This window comes from Trichosurus vulpecula, chromosome 8, assembly GCF_011100635.1.
Source record: "Trichosurus vulpecula isolate mTriVul1 chromosome 8, mTriVul1.pri, whole genome shotgun sequence".
Lineage (NCBI taxonomy): Eukaryota > Metazoa > Chordata > Mammalia > Diprotodontia > Phalangeridae > Trichosurus > Trichosurus vulpecula.
The window spans coordinates 23536890-23560867 of NC_050580.1; the positions used below are offsets into that span (position 1 = coordinate 23536890).

At 44.1% G+C, this 23978-nt stretch overlaps 1 protein-coding gene across 3 annotated transcripts in view; it reads right to left on the reverse strand.

The window, feature by feature from the left end:
- RHOBTB1 (Rho related BTB domain containing 1) overlaps positions 1-23978 on the reverse strand; it is a 190190-nt gene that overhangs the window by 75472 nt on the left and 90740 nt on the right. The gene's annotated exons all lie outside the window — the stretch shown is intronic.

The window sequence follows — 23978 nt, forward strand, 5'->3', positions numbered from 1 at the left end:
AGCTTGCCACTGCCCACCTTGGAGCTAAGAATGGTCTTTACATTTATAAATAAACTTTTGTTGTATTTAAAAAAGCAGAAATGATTTTAAATCCTGGTCATGCAAAAAACAGGCTGTAGGCTCCAATTTGCTGACCCCTGGGAACACTTCCCCAAATGTACTCAGATCACATGTGGCAAAGCTGTGAAGCAGCTGGTGTGTTTCTAGGAGTGCCAGGCTCTCCTTCCCTTCTCCTTCATGTGCCTCCTCCTCTTTTCATGGGGGCGAGTCTCAGTAAAAGGGACTCACAGAAAAGTATCCTAAACTCATTCATACTGAAGGATTTTTTTAAATGAAGAAATGATTGATGGAACTATTTAAGCTCTCATCTCTCCCCTCTCCTCCCCCGACCCAGCTCTGCTCTGTCTTTTTCTGTCTCTCTGTCTGTCGTCCTCTGTCTGTCTGTCTCTCTCTGTGTCTCTCTCTGTTGTATGTGTAATTCAGCCCAGATGTGATTTCATTGAGTTAGGGAACTAATGTGAGGAATCTTTGTCTTGAGAGTTCTCTGAGTCATCGAGAGGGTGACATAGCCCAATACTTACAGAGAGCAGTCGCTCAATAAATGGTCAATGAAGCAATCAATAACCTTTATATCGAGTCACTATGTGTGTGTCAGACATGGGCTAGGTAGGCACTGCGCATACAGATAACAAAAAATTAAACAATCTCTACTCTCGAGAAGAGTCTGCATTCTGATGGGGGAGACAATACATGCACAGAAGTGTATAATGAATAAACAGAAAGAGACATAATACAAATACTCCCAAGAGAGTTAAATACAAGATAGAAGGAACTAGCTGTGGGAGAACTGGAAAGACTTCATGGGGGAGGCGGTTATTGACTATTAATTGAATTGACATGAATTATGCTAGAGTTGAAACACAATTAGAATTTTGGTTTAAATTTTAAAAATACCCCCAAGTGCCTTAGAAATAGTTGACCAATATGATAACACCTAGCAGGATTCTGAGTTAAGACTCAGAATTCTTGAATTTCAGGATTGTTGTAGATTCCACTTTCCTAGCTTCTCTGTGATGCCCTTGTTTTCTTGGTGACAAACATGAAATGAACAGTAGGAAGTCACTTAGTCTATAAAAATATGGATGAAATGACAATCGATGATGGACCCGAAGTCAGCTGAGTAAGGAGGATTGACAAATGTTATCTTATCGGCAGACTACTGCAAAACCAAACTAGAAAGGTTTCTGTTGAGCAAAGGGCCTGCAGCAAGAAAGGGAGGGCGGTGTCTTTTATCTGCATACATTTCCTCATCTTGGTTTCCTAATTACTGGTTTTAGCTCAGCAGGAATTGGGGGGAAATGCTCTTATATTTTATTCATACCTATGTCAGGCAGCTCAGAAGGCCTATGGAAATGGTTCCAGTGCAGAAAAGGAATTAGATGGGACTGGCTAGTTGAGGGGAAAACAATTGTTTCTCACCAGCACAGAGGTTCAGACAACTCTATAAGGAAGAGCCTCATAGTTATTGAAGTCCAAAGGACAGAACTGGTAAAAAACAAAAAAAATAAAATAAAATAAATACTTAAGTTTTCTAATCAAAGAGGACAAATAAGTTGGAGAAATAGCTGGGACTTAAACCCTGGAGTCTCTTTCACTGACCCTGAGGAGCTGAGAGGACTTCATTTACATTCCCTCAGTATTCTTACAACTATTGAATGGTAATGGAAAAAATGGGTGATTATTCTTTTGCAAAGTATGTGGCACATAGTAGGTACTTGTTGATTTAATAAGTAGCATATTAGCTATCCATCAAAATAACTGAATGGCATGTTAGATATTAGAGTCAGCATCTAAAGAGGTTTCAATAGGCTTTAGACTATTGGGTAAGAAATTGATAAGACAAAATCTATAGGGATAAATGCAAAAGTCTTATACTTGGGTTAAAAATTCACCTTCATAATTAGAAGACGGAGTGTGGCTGGACAGCAATGCATCTGAAAAGATATGGAAGCTCAATGGGTCAACACCAGAACAAAGAAGTCAAGAAAGCTAAGGGAAATGAAGCCACATTAAATTGTTCAATCTCCAATGATCCATTATCCAAGATGGAAGGAGGTATTATTCCCATGGTGCTCTGTCCTGGTCAGACCCTATTGGGGGTGTTGAGGTCAGTACTGGATGCTATTTTAGGAAGCATGCTGAGTAGTTGGACATCCTGGAGGGTGAATAAGAGCCTCGGAATCATGAAGTATAAGGGTCGTTAGAAGGAACTGGGGATCTCTAGCCTGGAGAAGAGAAGACTTAAGAAAATACAATAATTCCCTTCAAGTACTTGAAAGACTCAAATGTCTGCTTGTCCCTAGAGGGCAGAACCAGAAACACTGAGTGGAAGTTGTAAGGGAGGCAGAGGAAGACTTGAGATGAGCTAAAAGTGTCTAGTAATTAAGGCTGCCCAGGAATGGAAGGAGTGGGATTCCTTTCACTGGTGGTCTCCATACCAAGGCTAGATGGCTGACCACGGTTTGGTACTATGCAAATGGAATTCTCTCTCAGGTCTCAGTTGTACTAAATGGCTGAGAACCCATGACTCTATAATGTCTAAAATGACCACATCAGACATCTGACATTTATTCTGTTTTCAGAAGCTACAACAAATGAACACAGTGACCTGTGTAGATGAGATGGTAATGACCAAGCGGATGGCAGAACTGGAGCCCACAGCAGGAGGGTCAAAAAACATGCTTTCCATCCTCAGTCATTCCGAGCCTTTATTCATGGCTCTGACAACCTCAGGGGTTAGTTAAAAACTGCATGAGGACTTAACGAAGGCTTCAGGTATTATGTATTCACAGTCTATTTCATTGTCTGTCTCTCCTCGCCTTCCTCCAGATCAGTATTCCCTCCAATGAAAGCACAGTTTTGGCCTCACGAAGGCCTTTACAATCTTGTTTAAATTGCTCTGTTCTGTGCCCAGTCCATCATGCTCAATGAGGCATTTAAGAAATATTCTCCAATGATGAGGAAATCATTCATCTTTTCAAAGCAAAAATTTACAAAGTTCAGTCCATTCACCCAACGTGTTTTTCAAATGCGGGTTTCTAAAACTTGGCCACAAACATCTAAATCAGGACATTCCCTTGGGATTCAATTTTCTACTTTTGCTATTTAGAGATGGTCCCCAAGAGCTCTGAGGAAAATACACATGGTTCTATCTACTTGAGAATTCAAATATGTGGGGAAAAAGCTTATCCCAGAATCCCAGAGTTGGAAGGGCCTTCAGAGGACAACTGATACAATCCTCACCTGAATAGAATGGCAAGCAAGTGGTCAGAGGATTTACCCTCCTCCCCACCCCAGCTCATGAAAGCCATCTTATAGTCAAAACTGAGACTTAAGAGAGGAGAGATAAGAGGAGAAATAAATGAATCATCCAAGGTCACACAGGTAAAAAGTAACAGAAGTGAGATCTGAACTCAGATTTAATATCTCTAATTTTTAGGAAGTGTTTTTTTTACAATACTCCCTATATATTAGGTCTGAATTTATCTTTCTGCTACTACTCCTATCCCAGTCTGCACAAAATGAATGATTTTTGTAACTGAATAGAGCTAACTCCAACCCTGTTTGGATCCAAAGCCTCTGACTATATTACAAAGATCAATGGTGGGCAAATAAAAATATTTATTGTACAATTCAGTTTTAAGGACACCAGTAAGGGGGAAAACAAGGCTGGAGAGTGCTATACAAATGTCCAAGACTGATGTAAGAAACCTTTGTTCCCTCCCCTCTTTCCCCAGTCTAGCCCTAGCCTGTACCTTGCCTACCCTGAGACCACCAGATCTCCTCTTCCCAAGCATGTTTCCTAAGGACCATTGGGCTGGGCCTTTCCAATGGCCCCACTGCTACATCTTGACATTCCCTCGGTCTCACCAGTCACTCTGCAGCTGGACTTCCCTAGGCCATCTCCCCCAATCAGACCATGAGCTCTCTGAGACCAAGGACTGAGGTCACTTTAGTTCTTGCATGCCCCGTGCATATTTTAGCACAATTCTTGGAACATGGTGATGAATAAATGCTTGTCTATTTCATTCCATCCTATTCTGGACTGTGTGAAAGGAAGATAGACTCCTTTAGCCCTTCAGTTATAATGGGCAAGTGAAGACCAATGCCAAGAGGAGATACTTGGGACAACATAAGGAATGTCAATGAAATATCAAGAGGTATGGATGAAGTAGAGATCCTGGGGGAAATATCCAATTGATTTGAAATTGTATTTTCTAGAGACGAGTGCAAGGTGGTTAAGGGCTGAACTAGAGAGGGATGCCAAGAGTTCATAGGTTCCTAGCCGTCAAGCCGGAAGAACTTCAGAGGTTATCCAGTCCAAAGTCTCATTTCACAGATGAGGAAACTAAGGACCAGGGAGAGAAATAAACTGCCCAAGGTAACACAAGTAGTAAGCATCGGGGAGGGATCTAATTACAAGAGCATTGGCTGGCTGGCTTTCTCTCTTCCCCCCTCCCTCCCTCCTTCTTCCCTCTGTTTCTTTGTCTGTCTTCATCTGTCTCTCCCTTCCTCCTTCTCTGTCTCTCTTTGGTTTCTGTCTCTTTGCCCATCATGTACTAATATGCATAGCACCCCAATTTATTAAAATCAGGTAAGTTGATAAATAAAAAGTGAAAATTTGAAGCTGTCAACATTCCCCTGGGAGTCACAGAATCTCAGTATTCAGCATTAGTGATCACCTGGTTAAACGTCTTCATTTTAAAGGGGGCAGAAACTGAGCTCTGGAGAAAAAAAGTGACCATCCCATCACACTAACTGATTCCATGTCACACCTCCTAAAACACCTTAAATGTTAATCAATTACTTGCTGTCCCTCTTCCCCATCTCCCACTTCCATGCCTGAAATTCTCTCCCCCCATTTACCTCTGCCTCCTGGGCTCTCCTCCTGGGTCCTCAGCTCAAGTAGGACCTTGTGCAAGAGGCTCTTCCTAATCTTCCTGGTTAATACCCCATCTCCCCCAATTACTATAGATTTAGTCTATCTATCTATGTTCTATCTATCTATAATTGTTTTTGAATTTACTTATCTGTATACATGTTGTTTCTCTCCAGTAGAATAAAAGCTCCCAAAAGGCAGGTCTGTTTCTGTCTGTCTCTCTCTCTTTCTCTCTCTCTCTCTCTCTCTCTCTCTCTCTCTCTCTCTCTCTCTCTCAGTCTCTCTCTCTCTTGGTGTCTCTGTCTGTCTCTGTCTCTGTCTCTCTCTCTCTCTCTCTCTCTCTCTCTCTCTCTCTCTCTCTCTCTCTCTCTCTCCTTTCTTTCTTCTTTTCTTTATACTGCCTGACACATAGTAGGCACTTATTAAGTGTTTCTTGAATGAGTAAAACATCCAAGAACATTCACACTTTAAGTAGAACTCAAATTCAAACTGAGGCTAAGTCCAATGCTCTCTCCAGTATTCTAAGTTAATATTAACCCAGCAATACTATATATCAATGAGACAGGCTTAGAAAATCCATACCTGGGAAGTAAATCTACAGAACACTGGAAAACTGGGTCTTGGAGATGGTCCCTGGTGATGTTGACTAGACTGGCTTCTCTAGCCTCAGACAGACCCCTGGTGAAAATGAGGTTCCGACCCAATGATCATCAAACGACAGAGTTTAAACATTTACAGGTTATGCAACGTGCCTAGTAGAATGAGGCGATTCTATGTAATTGGCACAATCAAGGGATCAGCCATGTCCTGATTTCTTAGCCAAGTAAAGGGGACAGCTGTGAGTGAGAAAGTGTCTGGACAAGGGGTCAAAGGATACAGAGTCTTAGATTTTATTAGAGTTGATGAAAAGATGAAGAAACACTCTCAGGATGGGAAAGATAAAGGAGCTGCAAGTTGGGGGAAACCATCACCTGAGAGACCTGGGTTGGTTTATTTTTTTTGTTGTGGTTGTTTTTTTTTTGGTGGGGGCGGGGGCGAGGGCGAGATATAGAAGGAAAAGAGAACTCAGGAATTGAACTTTTAACATTCAAGAGGTTTTTTTGGTTGGGTTTTTTTTCCTCTCCCTACAATGAGAAGAGCAGCCAGGTGGCACCATAGTGCATAGAGTGTCAGGCCTAGAGTCAAGAAGACTCATCTTCCTGAGTTCAAATCTCATCTCAGACACTTACTAGCTGTGTGACCCTGGGCGAGTCGTTTCACTCTGCCTCAGTTTCCTCATCTGTTAAATGAGCTGGAGAAGGAAATGGCAAACCAGTATTTTTGCTAAGAAAACCCCAAATGGGGTCATGGAAGAGTACACAGACTGAAAAGAGGACTGAACAATGACAATGAGAAATCAGGTGCCTCCTTCTTTTCTTGCACTGTTCATAAGCATAAAAATAGCTGTCGCTGATTTTTATTTATGATCTTTCATTGAATTCTCAGAACAAACATATAAGGGAAGCAGTACTATTATCCCCAGTTTACAGATGAAGAAAATGGGGCCAGAGATGTTAACTTCCCCAGGGTTACAAAGCTAGCAAGTACCTGAGGGAAGATTTGAACTCAGGTCATCCTAACTCTAAGTCCAGTACTTTATCCACTGGATATGCCTTCTGGTTGCTGTATAACAGCTTAGATAGTAAAGACAAAACAAACTCCTTGACAATTTGGGTCCAGTCCCTCTTGCAGCAGCCTTCCTCTCATGTGGATCAGCCCCTTCCCTTCAATTAACCTCATATTCCCATTTTCCAGAAACTTTCATGTTTCTTGTTCATATACCAGTCAATCCCCTGCATCCATCAGTGGTTCCTATGTACAATGCACTCTGCTAGCAACTCGGATGTGACTGTTCTCAAGGTGCTTACCATGCACCTTCAGAGATTCTAACACAAATTAGAGCTCGAGCAAATCTCATATTCTAGTTGAAAGACTATGTGGCAAAAATCAGCTCATTTCAAACCTAGGATGGGTCCTATATAATGGCCCCTAAGGTCCCTCTTTGTTTCCCTACCACCCCTTTTAGCAAGTTCACTTTAGATGAAAAGTTTGGGTCTGCAAGTGCTGGAAGCCTGAATTTAGGAAGCTTTCTTCTCTCTAGATAGAGTTTGGGCTCTTTGCCTGACCTTACATTTATAACTATCTCTGGTTAACCCCTGGCCCCTTTGTGGCAGAGGCAAAAGACAGTTACTAGAAATGTCTGGTTAATGAAACAACAGATTAAATTACACTGTCTGTGGAAGCTGGGGAAAGAACTGACCTTTTCTCAAGACTTTCCTTTCTTCTCTGAAACAGATGCCTACAGAACCAATGGCTCTGCTCGCTCAACATTTCCCTTCTCCTCCCTAGATATTCTTAGCCACTGCTCAGTCTTCCCCTTGGTCTTTCTTGCTCCAATCTTTTGAATCCACTCAGAATCTCACCCTAGCTCTGACATAGCTACTTATCTTTATACAATTTCTCTGGGCATGACTTGGTTTCTTGCCCGATGGCTTTGATTCAAGGGGATTTACAGGCCCTGTTTATACTCTGTTCTGATAGATTCCTCCAAGTTTTCTCACCTACTTAAGGTATCAAAGCTAAGATGGTATGATTAAGACCTTACAAGATATTTGCTTGTCTTCTAATTTGTATTAGAATCTCTCCAACTTTACTATAGATGGTAGGCTACTTGAGGGGAGTTAGCACCCTCATCTCTCATAGCCCAGTAGCATTTACTAAATATCTACTGAATGTGTTTAATAATTTGGAGAAGATGAGATAGAAGGCTTTTCCCATGAGCCCGGAATTTTCTTTGTGAATTTAGATCAGTGGATTATTTTTAGTTTTGTTTTTAACAAATAAATAATAAATACTGTATTTGCTATAATAACTGTATTGAACATTTCTTCCATTTTTTCTAAGTTGGGAATAATTATATTTTATTCCCTTTTACCAAAGAATGTTGAATAATTATGAAATATTTGAGTTGAAACTACACATGCTGTCAGTTCTGCTATAACCCAGCACAAAAGTACTGCACTATGTAAAATTAAGCAATAAAAAACCATAGGATTTACGGGGGAAATGTGGTTAGGAGTACAATTCTCAACAATTTCATCAGTGACAAATAAAAAAGATAGCAACTCAATTAAAACAGTAGGACAGTGTTATGCATGTTAAATACTTAAGAAATAAATAAATACTACATTAAAGGCTGATGCTCAACTAACACCCTGGTTCCCATGAGGTGGGCTAGAGACCCAATGGTCTGAAAGTCTCAGAAGAAAGTGGAGGAGGGGATAGGCTCAGCATAGCCCTCCCCCGACCACAGCTCCTACCTGAGTCAGAAGATATACAATATATATGGAATTTTTCCTGTGTTCTCTCTCTTGTTTCTCTCCAAAGAAATCCTGTATGAGCAAACTAAAAATTTGAATTATGCTCAAAATGTGCCCTAATGAATCAGGTGCATTTGTGTTCTGAAAATGACAGTAATAGCAGTACTGTATATGTATGTATACACACACACCCACAGAAGAGAAAGTAAAGGATCGAGGCTAGGGTGTGTGTGTGTGTGTGTGTGTGTGTGTGTGTGTATACGTACACACTCAAACATATATACACACACACATATATATATACCTATGTACAGAAATATATATCCATATATATCCATGCACATGTATATGTATACACACATAAAACCTCTAAGTTTGATCTTTTATACCTTTTTCTTTCCTCCTAAACTTATTTCTTTGGCAATCTCATGCATCACCACGGCTTCAACAACCATCTCTGCATAGATGACTCCCAAACTTTTGTCTTGTGTCCCGCCCTTTCCCTTCTGACCTTCAGATCCTCGGATCCTCCCCCTTTCCTCACTGTCCCACTGGCACCTGAAACTCCCTCAGTTCCCAAATGAAACTCATTCGTTGCCTCTCCCCTGGAATCTTCTCCCCACTTCCGACAGTGCTGTTTAGCCTCTGAAGCCGAACCTTTGGGTTTATTGTTTACTCATCCCCTCCTTCATTTCTCACATCTAATTGGAGCCAAGCCCAGGCAATTTACATCGGTAACATTTTTCCTTACAAATCACACTACGGTCATCATTTCCCTCTTCTGATCTAGTCTTTGTTTTGTTGTGAATGTAAATTTTCTTCACCATAGATCTGGTCATTCAATTCAATTCGATAACCGTTTATTAAAAACTGTCAATCTTTTTCAGAAGTCTTCAGCAGCTATTTATGGTCTCCTGCATAAAGTAGCAACTCCTCTACTTGACATCCAAGGCCTTCCTAGTGGTGCCCCAGTGCACAGAGCACTGGGACTGGAGTCAGGAAGATCTGAGTTCAAATCCAGCCTCAGACACTTCCTAGCTGGGGGGCACTGCGCGAGTCAATTAACCTCTGCCAGCCTCAGTTACCTCATTTGAAAATGGGGATAATAACAGCACCTACCTCCCGGGGTTGTAATGTGGATCAAAGTGCTTTTCAAACTTCAAAGCACCACAGAAATGCCAATTGTATTATTGTTACTGTTCCACAAACCTGGCACCATTCTACCCTTCCAAGCTCATATTAGCCCCCTCCTTGTATCATGCTCCAGCCAGACCAGACTCCTCTTTGTCCACTGACCCATGCTGTGTTCTCATGCCTCAATGACTTTGATCGGCCTGTACCTTGGGTCTGGAACATCCTCCCGGGTTCCCTCTGCCCACTGGACTCTGACTCATCCCTGAAAGTACAACTTGGAGACCATCCTATCTGTGAACCCCTCCTAGACCCCCCGCTTGGTAATGACCTTTCCTTTCGACCTCATGGTGCTTTGCTTAGTCTCTGATGAACTCATCAGGGGACAAAGGGTAACATAGCCATGTCTTATAACCCTGTAACGTAAGCTCCTTGAGGGCAGGAGCCTTGTCTTATGTAAACTTGGGATGTCCCCAATTCCTTCCACAGTGCTCTGCTCTCCGCAGGGATGTGGGAAAGGTCTGTCGATGTATTGCTATCTTTGTACACATAAGAATACGAAATGCTATGAAATCCGAGGATGGGAAAAACCCTTTCATTTGGGAACATTGAGGAAGGCTTCCTAGAGCTGGTGATGGGTGTCTGAACTGGACCTTGAAGGATCAGAGCATGTCAACAGCAGAAATTGGGAAGTAAAGGGGAATGTGAAGGTAGGCCAGATGGGATGTGCAGTTTGGCTCCAAACTAAGTTTCTAGGCTTATCTCCCAGAATCAAAGAATCTCAGACTTGGAAGAGAACATCTAGTCTCATCCTTACCAAAAAGAATTCTTTTCCCACTAAGTGGCCATCCAGCCTTTGCTTGGAGACTTCCAGTGAGAGGGAACTCACCACCTCCTCCCAAGGTGGCCCATTCCTTGGGGGGAGGGAATAGCTCTTACGATTAGGAACTTCTTCTTCCTGACCAGGAGCCAAATTCGAACTTTTCTATTTCTACCCGCTCCTCCCGATTCTGCCCAGGCGGGAAGGGGGGCCACTCAACTCACTGTCTATTCTACTCTCTATCTACCATATCGGCCCAGAGAGGCAACAACTCCTCCAGTGCCTCCCAAAACCAAGGTCCTTTGACTTTTAAGCCAATTCTCCTCCTATTATTCCCACAAACCACCTAGAGGAGGTCCTAATTTTAACCTATGAAGAACGTCTAGGAGTCACTTTAGAAAAACAGGCATGGAGCCACTCTTCAAAGCCAACATGCACATTCTGCAGGAAGCTGGGTGGCAACAGAGTGCTGGGCCTGGAGTCAGGAAGACTCCTCTTCCTGAGTTCAAATCTGGCCCCAGACACTTACTAGAGTGTGACCCTGGGCAAGTCACTTCATCCTGTTTGCTTCAGTTTCCTCATCTGTCAAATGAACTGGAGGAGGACATGGAAAATCCCTCCAGTATCTTTGCCAAGAGAACCCCAATTGGGGTCGTGAAGAGTCAGAGATGACTGAAACGACTGAACAACCACATTCACGTTCTTCTGAGTAGTAAGGCTGACTCTAGCCTTTTTTTGATCCATTTCTCCATCGGATCCATTTCACAGACCAGGTGGCATTAATAGTGAGAGCTCACACTGACACAGAGTTGAAATCAGAATCAGTGTGATTTTCTCAGAACCATTAACTTACACCATGAAGGGACCCTTAGAGGTCATCATGTGCAACTGCTTCATTTTGTAAAGCAGCAAACTGAAGCCTACAAAGAAGGGAAGTGACTTGCCCAAGGTCATATGGTTAACAAGTGACAGAGACAACATCTACCCCCAGATGCTCTGACTCTGAGTCTGTTCCTCTTTCTAAGGCAGTGTGCTTCCTTGGGAGGCAGGATAGAGAGAGAGCATACTGGGACTTGGAGTCAGGATGGTATAGGTTTAAATCTCCTCTTGGACAGTTGCAAAGAAAGAGGGGAAATACTGAATAAAACAGACTGGAAAACTTGGCTCTGGAGAGGAGCGACCTCTAAGCTGGCTAGGCATTGCCCACTTTCCAACTGGCCTTGAGCTTTGCTTTCAGGACACATGAATCCAAAGCATGGATGATGGAGCCAGATGGAGACCTGAAGATCTTCCAGCCCAATCTTCTCTCCTTTTACAAGGAGGGAGAGAAGAGTAGAGAGGGGAAATCTTTAGCCTAAGGGGATGACAGAGCTAGCTTGTAATGTTGAGGTGGGATTTGGGCTCAGGTCCTTGGACACCAACTCTGGATCTCAAGGACACACCAGAACTCTGTAAAGCCTCCTCTCTGGTTTCTGTCCTTATGTGGAGCAGCTGGGTGGTGGACTGGTTAGGGCACTGGATTGCAGCACGAAACCTGAGTGTGAATGCTGCCTGGGAAAATCATTTAACCTAACCTCAGTCAGCTCCAGTTTCCTCATTTGTAAATTGGGGATAATGATAACGAATTAATAAAATGGGGATAAATTACCTCCCAAGGCTCTAAATTGAGACAACATACATAAAGTGCTTTGCCAAAAGCACTATAGAAATGCTAGTTGATATTATGTGGAAACAGCTCCCCTCAAAAGAGGCCCCTTTCCAAGAGCATTCAGGACTGGCTGCCAAATCCAGCCCTTGGCTCTGGGTCTACATGCCTGCTGTGACCTGGACCCGCTGAGGAGAGGCTACGGGTCATTCGCTATTTAAAATGGGTCCAACGACAACCCCTTGATGGAGAGAGCTCCAGAAAGAGTCAGGACATACAAGGTAAGGGACAAGAGCACCAGTCTCGGTGGCTGTAGGCATACCTACACACACCTACTCAAAAGGTGCCAATGATGGCAGGTCCACAAGCCTTCACTATACAAGGGAAACAGAAAATAGAAATATGGGGAATCAAAAGACAGAACAGGCCTTCGAGATCTTGTCCAACTCACTCAGTTGACACGGGAGGAACCTGGGCTGATGTGGGCTTGAAATAATCATCCTCTGGTACTTTGGAGAAGGGCCTCCTTTGGGGTACCAGGTGACTAGCTCGTTACTGAGGTCCCTTCCAGAACTGCTAGCCTCTGATGTTCTAATATCTCCTGACTTCTCCTTCACAAAGCGGCAGGAAAGACAAAGCCCAGTAAACTGTAAAGCCCAAATCAATGTGTCTCCTTTAATTGTGATTTATGTCTTACACGTTGTAGCAGGCATACCGCTTGGGGTATAGTAGGAAGGGCACTGAATTAACAGTGAAAGATCCTGGGTTGGAATCCTGGCTGCAATATGGATCCTTGTGTGATCTTGGGTGGGTCCTTTTACCCCATCACTATCTATCCATCCATTCATCCATCCATCCATACATACATACATACATATATCTCTTGATTTAGAACAGTGAGGTACAATGGAGAGAAGACAGAGAAGACCTAGGCTCAAATCCTCCTTCTAACCGTTACAACCTGGGTTAGGATGCTGGATTTGGTTTCAGAGGTCCCAGGTTCAAATCTTGCTCTGCCACTTAATGTGTGACCTTGGGCCATCATCAGGTCACTAGAAAACATTGGCTATTGGACAGGCACTACACAGAAAAGTGAATTTGCCACTGTGAAAGTGTGAGATAAATGTGAACTTCCCTTATTCCCCACAGCAGCATGGTTCATGGTCACAATAGAAGTCCACTGAAAGAAGGCCTGTAGCCCACCCTCAGGTTTCCCAGCAGAGGAAGACAAAAAAGAAAGCAACGGAGGCCCAGCTGCCTTCCACAGTGCAGCCAATGACAGACCCACAGAGCCAGCAGGCAGGTTCAAAAATTTCCAGGCTGGGCACCCAGCACCAGAGTGAGGGCAGCAGCTGGTAAGAAGAGTGTTGGAAAACATTTCCCAGAGACAAGAATAAGGATGGGGGGGGGGGCAGGAGAGTTATCGGATGACAGAGGGTGAAAGGGGAAATTGTTACAAGTTTGTACTTCTAGCATCAATGCAAGGGACTGGCAGTGCCTGGAGTAGGGATGGGCTCAGGCTCACGCAGGACTGGCTTCAAGCAGACGGCAACCAGGGAGGCTGCTCAAGCTGGATCCTGGTGATTCGAGACAAAGGCAAGATGGCAAGGAATTCAAGAAAGTGGGGGACGTGAAGTACAAACTTCTCTACTGCTGTTTTCTAGGAATTATTATTATTGAATTTTAGTGGCTGAGGACGAGAGTAATAACACATTTACACAACATCTGAGTTTTGCAAAGGACTCTCTTTGTAACAACCTGGTCAGGGAGGGAGTATGAACACCATCACTTCCATTTTACAGATGAAGAAGCTGAAGCTGAAGAGATGGGACGCAGCCAAAATCACACAACTACTCAGCGTTGGCATCTGGCCTCTCCAGCTCCCAGCCCAGGCTCCCTGCTAGGAGGAGAGATGATGGCCCTTTCTGAGACACACAAAAAGGACAGAACATTTTATATTGCTACAAGTTGGCACATTTATTGTGTAACATTATCTATCACTATCACCACAGCTGACCTTGGTAGGGCACTTTGCTGCTGGCAAAGTTCTTTTCACACATTTGACAACAACCCAGCGAGGGAGGGGCTATCATGATGATTTCCATTCTACAGAAGAGGAAACCAAGAGGTTAAGGGGTATGGCCAAAGTCGCCCTAATAATTAGTGATTTAAAAGGGGAATTTGTACCCGAGTCTTCCCAATTCCAAGTCCCGCTCTCTTGAGTTTCCATTCGTTCATCTATAAAATGGGGTATTAATGCTTACTAGTATCTACCTTCCCAGTCTATGGCAAGGAAAATGCTTTGAAATGAAAAATATGACCTACATAAGAAACTGTTATTAGCTCACTACCACCCCCCTCTCTCTTCTCCGCGTAGACAGATGTGTATATATACACATACATACGTGTACACAGAGTATACCTTCAGAGTTCCTAGGTCCATAGATTTAGAGCTGAGAGATCCCTTAGAGGTCACCTCATCTAAGACCCTCACTTTACAGATGAGGAAACTAGGGAGATTAAGTGACCTGCTCACAGTTATGCCAGTACAAAGGGGCAAGGCTGGGATTTGAACCCAGGTCCTTTACTCCAAGCTTCCAAATCCAGCCCAATTTCTGCCTCTCTGCTAGCACAAAGGACTTAGAAAACCCTCTACAGCCACATTCTATCACCTGAGCCTCACAAGCTGGTGAGGGAAATGAACCACAGGCAATATGACTCCATTTTACAGATGAAACCAAGGCCCAATGAGGTAGTCCTCCACTAGTGTGATCCTCTTGACATGACTTCCCTTGGCATCTTCTACAGCTGTGTGTGGCCTACTGCAGAACCCAAAGCTTCACAGGGGTACAAAGAAAGAAAGAGCCCCAGGAAAGGCCCCTTGAATGGGACTGTGGGCCGTGAAATGTTCCCTTCCAAGAAAAGAAGCAGGATCAGCTCTCGATAAATGACAATAAAAACTTCTGCATACGGCAGGCCATCCCTTAATACCAATGGAATCCTATGATTACTCATTTCTGCATGTTCCTTATAAGCCCTCCAATCCAATATGGCGGGGGTGGTGGTAGATCCAATGTCCATCTGGATTCAAAGGCCATAATTCTGGACTAAGTTGTGAGTAACCAGAACCTCTGCTGATCCACAGGGATCAGTCTGGGCTTGGCAAAGGAAGGACAGAAGGAAGAGCAGGGCATGTATCATCTGAATACCAGACTAGCTCATTTCCAGAATGTTTTTGACCAGCTTGGCCACAAGGGGATGAATTTTTTGACCACAGCGACTCAGGACATTATCAAGTCAAAAAGGATTTATTAAGCACCTACTATGTGCCAGACACTGTGCTAAATACCGAGTATAAAATAGGCAAAACTAGTCCCTGCCCTCACAGAGCCTGCATCCTTCTAGTGGAAGAGACAACACGCAAACAACTATGTACATATATCATGTGATTTTTTTTTTGATGAAGGGAGGCACTGGTGGAGAGGGGAGCCATACTGATGAAGTCACAGATCCCTGAAATTGTGACTAAGGATCAGCTAGGAATGACAATCATCTAAGAGCAGCAGGCCCTAGCATTGTCCTAAGTGGCTGGCAATCTCTACGGGCTGCCCTTTGGATTTAATAAGAGCTAAACACATACACCAGGAATGGGGCACATTTCTATCCTGCTTTATGGCTTCCAAAGCACTGTCCTCACAGCAAGGCACACAGGCATTCTTAGCCCCTCTGGAAAGATGAAAACCACGGTGGTTCAGAGAAGTGGTCAATGATAACAGGTATCGGAGGAGGGATCAAATCCTGCTCTCTTGAATCCAAGTTCAATGCTCTTTGCATTACATAATAGTCAAAATAATAACTAGAATTTCTACAGCATTTTACATTTTGTGAAGCATTTTATGAATACTATCTCATTTGACCCTCACAAGAACTGTGGGAGGCAGATACTATCATTATCCTGTCAAGATAGGAGATGCCCTGTTTTCTAGAGCTAAGGCCCAGCAAGCAGGCTATACCATGAGCTTGGCATAACACTAGTCCTTTACACTTACCCTCTGGAACTGAACTGATGGTTCCTGAGCTTGGGTGAGCACCAACAGACCCAGGACATAAGTCCTAGATTTTCTGTCACTAGACAACCTTGCCTCACTGTTGTTTTTGGGCCTCACCACACTATTGGACTCTATGTCTAGCCACAAGTATATACACTGGGGTTCAGCCCCCCTGTCTCTGGTACCCCCACCAGGGGCGGGGCCCTGACACATATGTCTGATCTGCCTCCTTGCCTGCAGGCCGTTTCGCTCACTTTGAAATCAAACTTCTGCATTATTCCTGATTCTCCTGTCTCTGGCCTGCTCTGTTCAGTGCCAGTCATCTATAGGTTAGAGTGGTTCAGTCCGGTTGACAATCCCCATTTTACAGATGAGGAAACTTGCCCAGGATCCCAGAGCTACATACGTGTCTGAAGCCAGATTTGAACTCCAGTATTCCCGACTTCCAGTCCTGCACTCTGGCTACCATGCCACCTAGGGGCCTCTCGAGTCACACGATTATAAGATCTCAGAGGTGGAAGTGACCTCGGTAGCCTCTAGTTCACCCCAGACCCAACAGAGAGCCCCAGACAAGTGATCATCCTACTTACAGATGTTCCACGTAGAGAGGCCCCACTACCTCTGGGGACAGCCTGCTCGACTCTGGGAGAGCTCTGACTGTTGGGAAGTTGTGGCAGCAAGCCTCCATTCAGCATTTTGTAACTCCTTGCCCTTTGCCCCAGTCTCCCGGCTCTGCCCTCCAGAGCCAAGCAGGACTAGCCTCTTCTCTTCCACATGCCAGCCCAACAAATACCTGAAGAGAATGATCACATCCCCTTCGGGCTAAAGAGCTTCAAGTCTCCAAATGATTCTCTTTAACCACATATGCTTCCAGACTTCACTTTTCCTGTTGAAGGCACCACCATCCTTCAGGTTTCCCAGGTTTAAAACCTAGGAGCGATTCTCAGCTCCTAAATTGTCACCCCATATTATCTTGTCATGTTGACCTTCACAACATCCTAGGACGTGGCCCCTCTTTCCCCTCACATAGCCACTTTCGTGTGAGCCCTTACTGCCTCTTACCTGGACCACTGCAAAAGCCTCCCAGTTGGTGTCTCTGCCATAAGTCTCTCCCCATTACAATTTATTCTCCAAGCAGTTTTTCCTAAAGCACAGGTCTGACCACATCACTCCTCCACTCAATGACTCCCTGTTGTGCTCTGGGTCAAATCCAAACTCCTCTGCCTGGCATTAAAAGGCCTTGGCAATGTGGCCCCAACCTGCCCAAGTATGGTCCACTCCCCTTCTCAAAACTCTCTGGTTCAGCCCTGTCACTGAATTTTTCCTCAGACAAGAAACAGTTAGAACAGCCCATAGACTGTCTCTGTGGCCTTATACCTGCTGCCCCTCCCCCTCAGGGAATTAATTCCATCCTCATCTCCACCTCTTGGCACCCCTACTTACCTTCAAAGCTCATCCCAAGCACCAGACTCTCTGCCGGTGACCTTTCCTGGTCCACACTCTCAAGTGTCTGGTGTGACCTTCTCCGATTTCTTTCTATTTTAAAATTGTTATTTTCCCTATATTTATTTACATGCATATTCTCTCCCCTAATATGTTATATGCTCCTGGAAGGCAGGGATGATTTCATTTGTTTTGATATCTCCAGATCTGTTGAAAAGGCCTATGATAAAGTAGGTGCTTAATGTATGCTTGTTTGTTGATTAAAGCTATGTATGACAATTATTATTATGGCCTTCTCATAATGAATGTCCTCTAATATACAGACACTTCAGGGGCAATTTGCTCTAAGAATAATAAGGGATGTGATCTGGAGAGCTTTGGCTTGCTACAGGGGCATTTTGAGAGAAAAAGGCATTCAAAGTCCAGACTTCCCTGGATGAGCCATCCTAAAGAACTTAGGGCCGGCAAACAGAGGCCTGGAGGCTAGGAGAAAGGCAGGGACCAAGGAGCAGAAGATTCTGATTCGAGGTTCAAGCTGTGATCAGGGCCTTCCTGGATCTTATTCATGGGACCGGTGTCACTGGATTGATGATTGTGTGGTGGAGAGTAAGGAATAAGAAGACTGCAAAGGTAGGAGGGGCATAAGTTATGAAGGATTCGGAATGCCAAACAGAGCATTTTGTATTTGCTCCTGGAGGCCATAGGTAGCAAAAAAAAAAGTTTATTGAGTGGGGGAGGTGGGGAACATGGTCAGACCTGCACTTTAGAAAATGTCCCTTTGGTGGCTGAGTGGAGGATGGGTTGGAGTGGGCAGAGACTCGAGGCAGGCAGACATCCCAGAAGGCTATTGCAATGATCCAGGCGTGAGGTTATAAAGGTAGTGATTTCAGAGGAGTGGAGGCATATTAGAGAGAAGAGAACATATTCAAGAGATGCTGCAAAGGTGCAATTGATAGGCTTTGGATAACAACTTGGACATGGAGCAGAAGTGGGGGGAGAGAGTGAGGAGTCCAGAATGATACTGAGGTTGGGAGCCTGAGGGATGGGAGACATTGTCGTCCTCAACAGTAAAAGGGAAGATAGGATGGGGAAGGAGGAGAAGGCTTAGGGGGAAAGGTAATGAGTTCCATTTTGGACACGTTGAATCTAAGATGTCTACTGGATATGCAGTTCAAAATGTCTGAAAGATAGGAGGGCGGCAGAGAGGTTAGGGCAGGGCAAATAGACCAGAGAAACATCAGCACAAGAGGGGTAACTGGATCCCTGGGAGCTGGTGAGCTTACCAAGTGAAGAGGTACAGAGGGAGAAGAGAAGAGGACCCAGAACAGAACCCTGAGGCACACCTATGGTTAGAGGGCGTGACCTGGATGAGGACCCCACGAAGAAGAGAGTCCAGGATCAGTCAGACAGCTATGGAGATCCCAGTGAGAGGGGTGTCCTCTGGTCCTCAGTTTCGTCATCTATAAAATGGGACTACTGATGCTGCTACCTCTCACAGAGCTGGCTTGAGGGTCAAGTGAGATTAAGTACATAAAGTACTTCGAAAAACGTAAAGTGTTATTGGAATGTTAGCTATTTTTATAATGGGGACTGATAGCACCTACTGTTTGTTTCCTTAATTAAGGAAAAAAAGACCCAAACGGATTGCCAAGATACGGCCTCAGTACAGCCCGAAGCTACAAAGGTGCTGCTCCATCTTTGGGTGTGACCTATTTGAAAAGCTTAATTAGGACACACACACACACACACACACACACACACACACACACACACAAACATACACATACCTCTCATCTCAAAGGAAACTATGGTTCCTAACAGAAACTTAGCTCTCCCCATCCTTCTTTATGTCATGCTATTGTTTACTGGAAAATCTCTGGCTACTACGGCAATGCAGGGGAGTAGAAATGCGGTTATAACAGGCCTCCTTGGTCCTCTTTAGTCTGAGATGACTGGAACAGTGCTTTCCTGGAAATGATAATAGTATCTCAACCTATACTTCCAGGGCTATAAAGTGGATAAGGACAAATTTGGAAAATACTTTAATAGAACCCCATATATTAGTAATGAAATACAGGGTCTGTTCCCCTAAGGTATCTATGGAAAGCTGAATATGTTTTCTGGTCAAAAAGGAGGAAAGGGATTGATAGAGATAAACAGGTTAAACGCTTAAGAGAGATTCTTTTCGAACAAGTGGATATCCCTTCACCAAGCAACAGCAAAGACTGACAATTGGCTCACACCATTGGATATTGTCAAAAGTGGCTTACCTCTGGATGGAGCCTGTGAAGACCCAAGTATGGCCTTCCATGGGTGACAGCCATGAAGTCAATTAGTGATATGCTGATAGAGAAGCATCAAACAAATCGCTGAATTACACAGAGCTGTTTATAGGGAAGGAAGTTTATAATGGCAATCCAGGTCCAGGCCATCACCACTAGGAATCATAGATGGACTTGGACTACTGTGGAATATGTTCCTGCGGGCTGCAAAAGTTAAGCACCTTCCCAATACCTAGAGAGCCCTCAACCCAGTGGCTAGAATTATATTATCAGAAGGCTGCCATTTTCCCAAGAAAAATCTTATCCTTGAGAGTCCAACCAAAGACTATACCAGAATTGGACCATTATCATAGTCAAAACTGTGGCTGTCCACAATGCTGGACATAACACTGACCCATAAAAAGAACTTTTTAATACATGTTACCCCACCAAAGACCCAGAATCTCTCAGCTATAGAGAAACCATTTCAAAATACAGAGACCTGACAGAAGAAATCAAAAGCAAGTGTTAATAGGATGAGGTATAGATAACATCCCCATCACTGTGTCAGCTATGAGGGCTCTGCAGAGGATGTTTCCAGTAAGCCAACAGAAGATTGGTTCAGACACTGTCACTTTTGTTCATTTACAAAAAAGCAGTGATCTTACCCACCTGTGTGATCACTCACTAAGCATTAAATATAAAATCATAAGCTAGCAAGAAAGCTGATAGTTACTTGTTTCAGTACTAAATGCCACTGAATGTCCATGAAGATAAGAATGAAATTCTCCTCCTCCTCTTTCTCTTCCTCCTCCTCATCACAGTGTTTGCAAAACACTTTATACACAAGATCTCATCTGAACTTCATTCAAGTTCTGTGAGGCAGATTACTACAGGATTTCCTATCCCCATTTTCCAAATAAGCAAGTTTAGGCTCAATAAAGGTAAAGGACTGCTTCCCCAGGGCCCTTTGTCTAGTGCCCTCCTCCCTTTACATTCTTCTTACACAGCACTCCCTCCCTATCGGATACTCTTTGATTCAGAGACACTGACCTCCAGGCTGCTGCAACAAGACACTCCACCTTTCAGCTCTGGGCATTTTCTTTGGCTCTCCTCCATGCCTGAAAGCTCACTCTCTCTATTTCTGCCTACTGCCTTCCCAGGCTTCCTTTAAATGCCAATTAAAGTTCCATCTTTCCAGAAGTCTTTCCCACCCTCCTCTTAATTCTCCTGCCTTCCTTCTCTTAATCATTTTCTATTTATCCTAGGTAGAGATTGTATAGACTTGTATGTTTTCTCCCCAATTAGATTATGAGCCTCTTCAGGGCAGGGGCTGGCTTTTGCCTCTTTTTGTATCTCCAGTGTGCTTAGCACAGTGCCTGGCATGTAGAGATGAAGCAACGTTTATTGATTGACTAATAGGAAATGTCAGGGATAAATCTGAACTCATATTTGTCATAATTCCACGTTGAGGGCTGCCATTGATCAGTACTTCCTGTTTATAGCATAGGCACGCCAGCAAGTAAACACTCCAGGTAGGTCTGAATCCAGGGCCTCCACCCACTCCCACCTACATGGGAATGAGGGCCAGGGGTAGGATTTGAACCCAGATTTCTCCTGACTCCAACACACTTTCCAACAGGCCAGGCTACATGAGCTGCTGCTGGCGAGGAGCAGGCTCCCTCCTTGTCTGGCTGTGATAGGAATCTAGGTAACCACATTCCCCCCAAATAGCCACTCAGATGATCTGTTAAGAGAATCTGCACGGACACTAATTGTTTGACATTTTCCCACGTCCGTCCATGGGATACTACCAAAGTGCAGCAGAATGGAACACTCTGAGCTCCTCCAGCGTTCCTCTTATCTCTGCTGCACGACAGAGGATCGCACTATCTGCCTAGGAAGCTCTGGCACTGCCCTCTCTCATTGTTCTAATCCATTTTCATTGGCTCTGTCTCCTTCCAAGACTGTGGGCACCTCAGGACCAGAGCACAAAGAGTACAGGGTCAGGGTGTAGGGCTGGCAGGGACTTCAGAGGCCATCTGTCCAACCTCCTCATTTTACAGATGGGGAAACTGAGCCCCAGGGTGGGGAAATATGACTTTCCCAAGATCACGCATCAAGCAAAAAATGGCAGAAATAGGATTCAGATGCAGGTCCTCCTGCTCTAAATCCTAGATTCCTTCCATCATGCCCCAATTCTGGCTCACGCTTTCCTTGTCCCTCCTCTCCAGTGCTCAGCCACATGATGGGTCCTGCCTCAATGGTTACTAACTGGCTTACTTACCTACACAAAGCAAGACTGGAACTGCTTCCCCTCGTTGCTGAATTACTGGTGTGTAGAACGTGATAGAAAGAAATGCAATCAAGCTATGGAATAAAACCTCAACTCTCCAGCACCAGCTTTCTGGCTGCTACAAGTATCTAGTCCTGAAGTGAACAAAGAAGCCTCCAAGTGGTGTAGCTACCCCAAAGCAGGGATTGATTTAGAGGGTCTTCAGGGGTCATCTCCAAAGAATAAAAGGACTGTCTTTCTCCATGAAAGGGGATACGTAGAAGGAGATGTGATACTTTCCAGGGCAAGAAGTGAATGAAACCTGATAGGAAGGGATAAATGGCTGGCTTTTAATGCTGAAATGATGGAGTCCATTTAAAACAGCATTGAGACATCAAAAAACGGCAATGAAAATGACAGCCAAGGAATTTCACTGAGGTAGAAAAAACAACTTAGGAGTAGGCTGCTTCAAACTCAGACACTGTGTTATGCTGAAGTTTACTCTCCCTTTCATTTCATTTTATTCTATTTTTTGCTTTCTTTTTGTATCAGAGAGCAAGCTGATACTTACCTACTACAACAAGTTCCAGCGCATTTGTTCTGGAGCTAGGTTCACAGGCTGAGTTTAATGTGCTTCACCCCCATGAGAAACAAAATACAATGGCCAACCACAATGATCACCTTAGGCCAAGGTGGTAGAGAAAGAAATCAGGTACATGCAATTTAGCTGCAGCTAGGTGGAGCAGTGGATTGAGTGCTCCAGCCAGGAGACAGAAGGATTCATCTCCCTGAATTCAAATCTAGCCTCAGACACTTACTAGTGGTGGGACCCTGGGCAAGACACTTTAATCCTGTTTGCCTCAGTTTCCTGGAGAAGGAAATGGTAAACCTCGCCAGTAACTTTGCCAAGAAAACCCCAAATGGGGTCACAAAGAGTCAGACACTACTGAAAAATGACCAAGCCGCAACATTCAGTTTATGATCTATTTACAAAGTCAGGAAATGTCACTGGTACAAAATAAGGAAGGAAAGGTCAATGATTCCAGACTTCAATGATTGACAGATTTTCCAGTCCAATCCCCTCATTTTGCAGAGGAAGAAACTGAGGCCCAGAAAAGTAGTAAATTGCCTAGGGTCACCTAGCTAACAAGTTGTCAAGCAAAGACTCAAATCCAGGTCCACAGACTCAAAATTCAGTCATCTTTACAAGAAATCTCAGCTCTGGCTGAATGCATTAGGATCACCGAAGATTTAGAGGGCCCTTAGGAGCACCTAGACCAACCCCCTTCATTTTATACATAAAGAAACTGAGGCCTTGACCTCAGGGAGATTAAATTGACTTGGTCCAAGGTCAACACAGTCAGTAAACATCGAAAAACCACCTGCCTCTTAAGCTTTGACCCTAACTCTTTGGTAGAGCCTCATTCACTCTTGCATGCCAGATATGTGACTTGGGTAACTTCAACAAGACTTGAGATAGAAAAGAATTCTTATTGGACGCATGCAAATCAGCACACCAGACAGAAAGAGGAACTTAAATTTATAGCAGATGTATTAAGTTAGGATGAGGCAGCTAGGTGGTTCAGAGGATAGAGCACTGGGCCTGGAGTCAGGAAGTCCTGAGTTCAAATTCAGCCTCAGACACTTACTAGCTGTGTGACCTTGGGCAAGTCACTTAACCTGTTTGCCTCAGTTTCCTCATCTGTAAAATGAGCTGGAGAAGGAAATGGCAAAGGTACCCCAAATGGAGTCACAAAGAGTCAGACGAGACTGAACAACAAAGCCCTTCAGTTTGCTCATTTGTCAAATAAGAGACCTAAACAACATGGCATCTAAGATCCCTTCTCCGCCTGACCACATGATCTGGTGTCCTGGCCTGAATATAGGTCTGATCCAAGACTGTGGGTTTCAGACAAGGCACAGGATGGGAAACAAAACTGTAACAAAGCAAAATCTGTCAGCGCATGGGTTTGCCTGGAGATACTGCCCTACTCTGCCTAGAGCAAAGGACTGAACGCTGCTCCCAGCTGGCATTATCTTCATCAAAGCAAAGGAA